The sequence below is a fragment of the Oncorhynchus gorbuscha genome, linkage group LG18, assembly GCF_021184085.1.
Source record: "Oncorhynchus gorbuscha isolate QuinsamMale2020 ecotype Even-year linkage group LG18, OgorEven_v1.0, whole genome shotgun sequence".
Classification (NCBI taxonomy): Eukaryota; Metazoa; Chordata; class Actinopteri; order Salmoniformes; family Salmonidae; genus Oncorhynchus; species Oncorhynchus gorbuscha.
Window position 1 is genome coordinate 31,857,137 of NC_060190.1, and position 6,000 is coordinate 31,863,136.

Below are 6,000 nucleotides of genomic sequence, written 5' to 3' on the forward strand. Positions count from 1 at the left end.
CACAAATAAAATATGTGTTAGAATTAAATTTTTCAATAAAAATCTGTCTGTAAATTTGGCCATATAGTTTCACAAACATATGTCATAATCTAAAAGCATAGGATTAATCATTGACAAAAACAAATGATGATTAGCAAACATAGCACTAACATAGCGCTTTTAAAAAACACAAAAACACAAGTGGTCAAATATGTTTTTCTGAATGTGACAACATTTGTGACTCCGCATATTACTTTTGTGACCTGCATTTTATGCATTTGTGACTTGCATTACATTTGTGACTGCCATTCCATATTTGTGAGTTGGTTCACATATTTGTGAGTTGCGTTTTACGTATCTGTTTGTGCAGATCACAAACACACTGCATCCATATTAGGACTTCCTCAGATCTCATGTTCTCATTTAGGCAAAAAAAAAAAGTGTAACTACTATATCACATAATTTATTTTTAGGAATGCATGTGTTTGATCACCAGTATAAGATGTGTTCTAATTTTCATGATTTCTACCTGTATTATTCATTTACACAATTACTTTTATTTTGAAGGATTCATGACTTCCTGATCTGGCTGGCTTCTTACATTTTTAGACTAGTAGCTCATTCTTGCTGCATGGGATTGATGATGGAGGAGTAAAACAATCTTGGATGATTGTCTAGTTTCAATAACTCAAGTAAATTGAATTACCATAAGGTTTGAATTGACTGAACAGTTAATCTTATTATTTTTCTCAGCCAGGGAGAATATCCTACCGATATTGAGGCACGTTAGCTAGCTAACATTAGGTAAATAGCTAAAAAGCCAAAACACCTAGCTAGCTAACTTCATGTAACTCACTAGCTGCTGCGTTGCTTGCTAGGGAGTATCAGAAATAAACATGTTTGAGAAGCCTATTCATCTTCTAGCTAGCTAGCCATTCTGCTTACAAAACAGTTCAAATCTAACTTTGGCTGACAAACAAATGGCTTTCTTTCTTTGACAACAAATAGCTAGCTTTACTTCCTCACTGTGAATTCTTACAATAATTAATCATGTTTGCTGCTAGGCTAGCTATGATAGTCAAATAGTAGCAATAACGATAGAAATGTTCACATACAGCTTAAAATGCATTATATTGAGTAGATCCTTTTTATCTTCACAAGAGGCCTGACTTGGTGTAGATCTCCACCTGGAAGGAGTCCTTATGAGGAAGCCCATCTTTGGTCACTTCTGCCCTGGTAAGTAAAACACTACAATGTCACTCACGCTCAAAATCTTCCAAGATGGCGTAGCAGTGGGATGTCTGTTTTGATTGTCTTGTCCCGTCCCTTGTATATATTGTTTTTCTTCGAATATATTTCGTATATATTTTTTATACTTTTAATCTTTATTTCCATCATACTCTCCTGCAACCCACCTCACCCAATGTTGATTGGATCTGCTATGTTTTATACTTTAGAACCAGAACCCCCTTCAGGAGCTAGCCAGCTAACTAGCTTCTAGCTATTAGTCAGTTAGCCACTGCTAGCGGTCATCACCATTAACTCAGACATTTGCCAGACTCAGCCCGGTCAACTCCTGCCAGCCTGCAAAGCGCGATATCAACCCAGAGCATACCGGACTGCTTTTCTCTACCACCATCTCCGGAATTCTACTGCTATCAGGGTGGCTACTCCTGGCTAACGTCTTTGTCACGAAGCAAGCACCAGTTAGCCTGGAGCTAGGCCCATCTCCCGGCTAGCCGAAGAGATCCATCAAGCAATTCCTGGGTGTCAATTATTTCTTTTGGCCCTCTCTGACCCTCTCTTACTAAAATGATTCCCTGAAATTGTTGCAACCCCTATTACTAGCCTATTCAACCTATCTTTCGTATCGAATTTGTCTAGCATATGTATCTGTCTCTGTTTGTTTTATTCTCTCTATCATACTTTCAATGTCAGTGAAATATGTCCAGCAGATATTTTTTGTCACTCCCCTATGACAGACATCTGCAGTGTATGCACTGTCACTGTGTTCAAATCAAATCAAGCTTTATTTATACAGCACATTTCAGACATGGAATGCAACGCAATGTGGTTTACAGAAAATAAAAGCTGAAATATTTACTACACAACAAACACAATATAAAAAACCTAAAGAAATACACAAACTGAACAACTAAAAAGCACCCTAAGGAAAAGCAAAGCTAAAAATATGTTTTAAGATCTCCTTTAAATACTGTATGTCCACAGTTTCGGCCCCCCTCAGGTTGTCTGGCAGGCTATTCCAGAGGCTTAGGGCATAATAACTGCCTCCCAGTGCCTCTTGGTCCTAGGCTTTGGGATAAGTAAAAGGCCAGTGCCAGAGGACTTGAGGGACCTACTGGGTACATAACTTAAAAGCATGTCTGACATGCATTGGGGTCAGGTCACTAACATCTGCCAGGCAGCAGACAAGCAGCTATTCCCCCTGGTGAAGTGGGCCAAGAGGATCCCCCATTTCTTAGAGCTGCCACTAGACATCCTACCACGATTAGGTACAGCACATCTCACACACCATAGCACACATACTCATGCATGCTCACACACACATCATACCACTTGCATAAATACAGTACACATGCACACATACAGTAACCCCATATACAGTACACAACACTCGATAAACGGATAATTATAGTGAATGAATGAATTACATTTTAGTTACTTGTCAAATCGGCAGTTTGCAACCCATCTCTTATGGGATTAATTGACACAAACAAACATTACAATAATTCACTGTGATATATATTTTTTAAGTAGTCAAAGTATTCAAACCAGGCTAAACTTTCACTGTATCTCTGTCTGTTAGGCTGGAAAGAGCTGCTCATTGCTTCGTTTTCTCATCCCTCATCCCCCTACGATGAAAGGTGGGATCCTCCTAAAGCAGTGCCCACAGCACTGGAGTGGGCTCCATCTTTGACAGGTCAGAGGTCAGCCCATACACACACAGGGTCCCACTTAAACTACAGTCGTGGCCAAAAGTATTGAGAATGACACAAATATTCATTTTCACAAAGTCTGATGCCTCAGTTTGTATGATGGCAATTTGCATATACTCCAGAATGTTATGACGAGTGATCAGATGAATTGCAAAGTCCCTCTTTTCCATGCAAATTAACTGAATCCCCACAAAACATTTCTACTGCATTTCAGCCCTGCCACAAAAGGACCAGCTGACATCATGTCAGTGATTCTCTCGTTTAACACAGGTGTGAGTGTTGACGAGGACAAGGCTGGAGATCACGCTGATTGAGTTTGAATAACAGACTGGAAGCTTCAAAAGTAGGGTGGTGCTTGGAATCATTGTTCTTCTTCTGTCATCCATGGTTACCTGCAAGGAAACACGTGCCGTCATTATTGCTTTGCACAAAAAGGGCTTCACAGGCACGGATATTGCTGCCAGTAAGATTGCACCTAAATCAACCATTTATCGGATCATCAAGAACTTCAAGAAGAGCGGTTCAATTGTTGTGAAGAAGGCTTCAGGGCGCCCAAGAAAGTCCAGCAAGCGCCAGGTCCGTCTCCTAAAGTTGATTCAGCTGGGGGATCGGGGCAACATTAGTACAGAGCTTGCTCAGGAATGGCAGCAGGCAGGTGTGAGTTCATCTGCACACACAGTGAGGCGAAGACTTTTGGAGGATGGCCTGATGTCAAGAAGGGCAGCAATGAAGCCACTTCTCTCCAGGAAAAACACCAGGGACAGACTGATATTCTGCAAAAGGTACAGGAATTGGACTGCTGAGGACTGGGGTAAAGTCATTCATTTTCTCTGATGAATCCCCTTTCCGATTGTTTGGGGCATCCGAAAAAAAGCTTGTCTGTAGAGGACAAGGTGAGCGCTACCATCAGTACTGTGTCATGCCAACAGTAAAGCATCCTGAGACCATTCATGTGTGGGGTTGCTTCTCAGCCAAGGGAGTGGGCTCACTCACAATTTTGCCTAAGAACACAGCCATGAATAAAGAATGGTACCAACACATTCCCCGAAAGCAACTTCTCCGAACCATCCAAGAACAGTTTGGTGATGAACAATGCCTTTTCCAGCATGATGGAGAACCTGGCAAAAGTGATAAGTGGCTCGGGAACCAAACATCGATATTTTGGGTCCATAGGAAACTCCCTGGACCTTAATCCCATTGAGAACTTGTGGTCTACCCTCAAGAGGTGGGTGGACAAACAAAAACCCACAAATTCTGACAAACTCCAAGCATTGATTATGCAAGAATGGGCTGCCATCAGTCAGGATGTGGCCCAGAAGTTAATTGACAGCATGCCAGGGCAGATTGCAGAGGTCTTGAAAAACAAGGGTCAACACTGCAAATATTGACTCTGCATCAACTTCATGTAATTGTCAATAAAAGCCTTTGACACTTATGACATGCTTGTAATTATACTTCAGTATTCCATAGTAACATCTGACAAAAATATCTAAAGACACTGAAGCAGCAAACTTTGTGGAAATTAATATTTGTGTAATTCTCAACTTTTGGCCACAACTATACATATGAAATTGACGTCAACGCAGGTGATGGATTACATTATGTAAGATTCATAAAGAGTATGAAAAGTATTACCGTTTGACATTTTGAACCGTAGTCAGCATGTTTACATGCGCGCTATAATAATTCAATATTAAACGGTTTATGACTATAGGCTGTGTATGCTATTCGTCATGTAAACACCTTACTCTGATTATCTTAATCAGTGGGCAGGTATTATGGGCATGTTAATATTATGTTATTATGTGAACTCACCGTGTTGATCATCCATTACCTCGTGGTAATGACTGAAGCGGAATCGGGGGAATGGAATCAAACTGTTGTTTTCCATATGTTTGAAGCCATTCCATTTGCGCCGTTCCAGCTATTACTATGAGCCATCCTCCCCTCAGTAGCCTCCACTGACATAGTCAGTAAAATGTTACCTACACTAGAAATTCAGATTTACAGCAGTAAAATTGGGCTCTGATTTTTCCTGTTACACTGCCTCACTGTCTCTTGTGTTGTGGCCTCTATGGTGCTGACCGAGCTGGTGTCTAAGATTAATGACATTTGTATTTATTTTTATTTATTTAACGAGGCAAGTCAGTTAAGAACAAATTCTTATTTACAATGACGGCCTACCGAAGAACAGTTCGTTAACTGCCTTGTTCAGGGGCAGAATGACAGATTTTTACCTTGTCAGCTCGGGGATTCGATCCAGTAACCTTTCCGTTACTGGCCCAACGCTCTAACCACTAGGCCCCCTGCCGCCCTAGATAGACAAGACGGAGCTGAGCTGCCTCCGAGCCATCATCCTCTTCAACCCAGGTTAACACTTATGTATTCAAATATTTGTTCTTCTTCATTAAGCCCTATTTACATCAGCAGTTGTCACAAAGTGCTTGACAAAGATACCCAGCCTAAAACCCCAAAGAGCAAGCAATGCAGAGTCAGAAGCACAGTAGTTAGGAAAAACTCCCTAGAAGGCAGAAACCTAGAGAGGAACTTCACTCCAAGGGGTGGCCAGCTCTCTTCTGGTTACACCAGGTAGAGATTTAAAAGTGCATTTGGCCATTAAGGTCAGAACGTTTTTCAAGACATTCAAACTTTCATAGATGACCAGCACGGTCAGTTCACAAGTTCAGCATCTCGCCATCTGATGAACATGTTGGAAGGGGTAGTAGATTATGGAGTTTGGTATGAGGGTTTTGACGTGGATGCTGGTCAGGGAAGCCAGCCTCCGGTCATGGAAAGGGTTGGTAGCTGGACTCCACATTGTGCTGAGCATGCTGGCAGGGTCAACCCCTGGCCGTAGGCCAAGGTTGTGCTGGCCCTCCTGTAGTGCAGCTGCAGCCCCCAGCAGTGGCCCGGGTTTGAGCTGCCGCCACCCCCCCCCTGCTGCTTGTCGAATGAGCACGAAAGCGGGCATGAGGCCCTTCTGGGCCGGGAAGATGTCTGGGGGCTGGATTGCTGGTGCGTCTGTCTGCCGGTGATGGATGTTAGTCTTGTCAGGTGTGAAAGT

The 6,000-nt window shown here is 42.2% G+C and overlaps 1 pseudogene; it reads left to right on the plus strand.

Annotated features, from left to right (window-relative positions):
- Positions 1-2,191: 2,191 nt before the first annotated feature.
- Positions 2,192-5,311, plus strand: LOC124004140 (annotated as a pseudogene).
- The last annotated feature ends 689 nt before the right edge of the window (positions 5,312-6,000 follow it).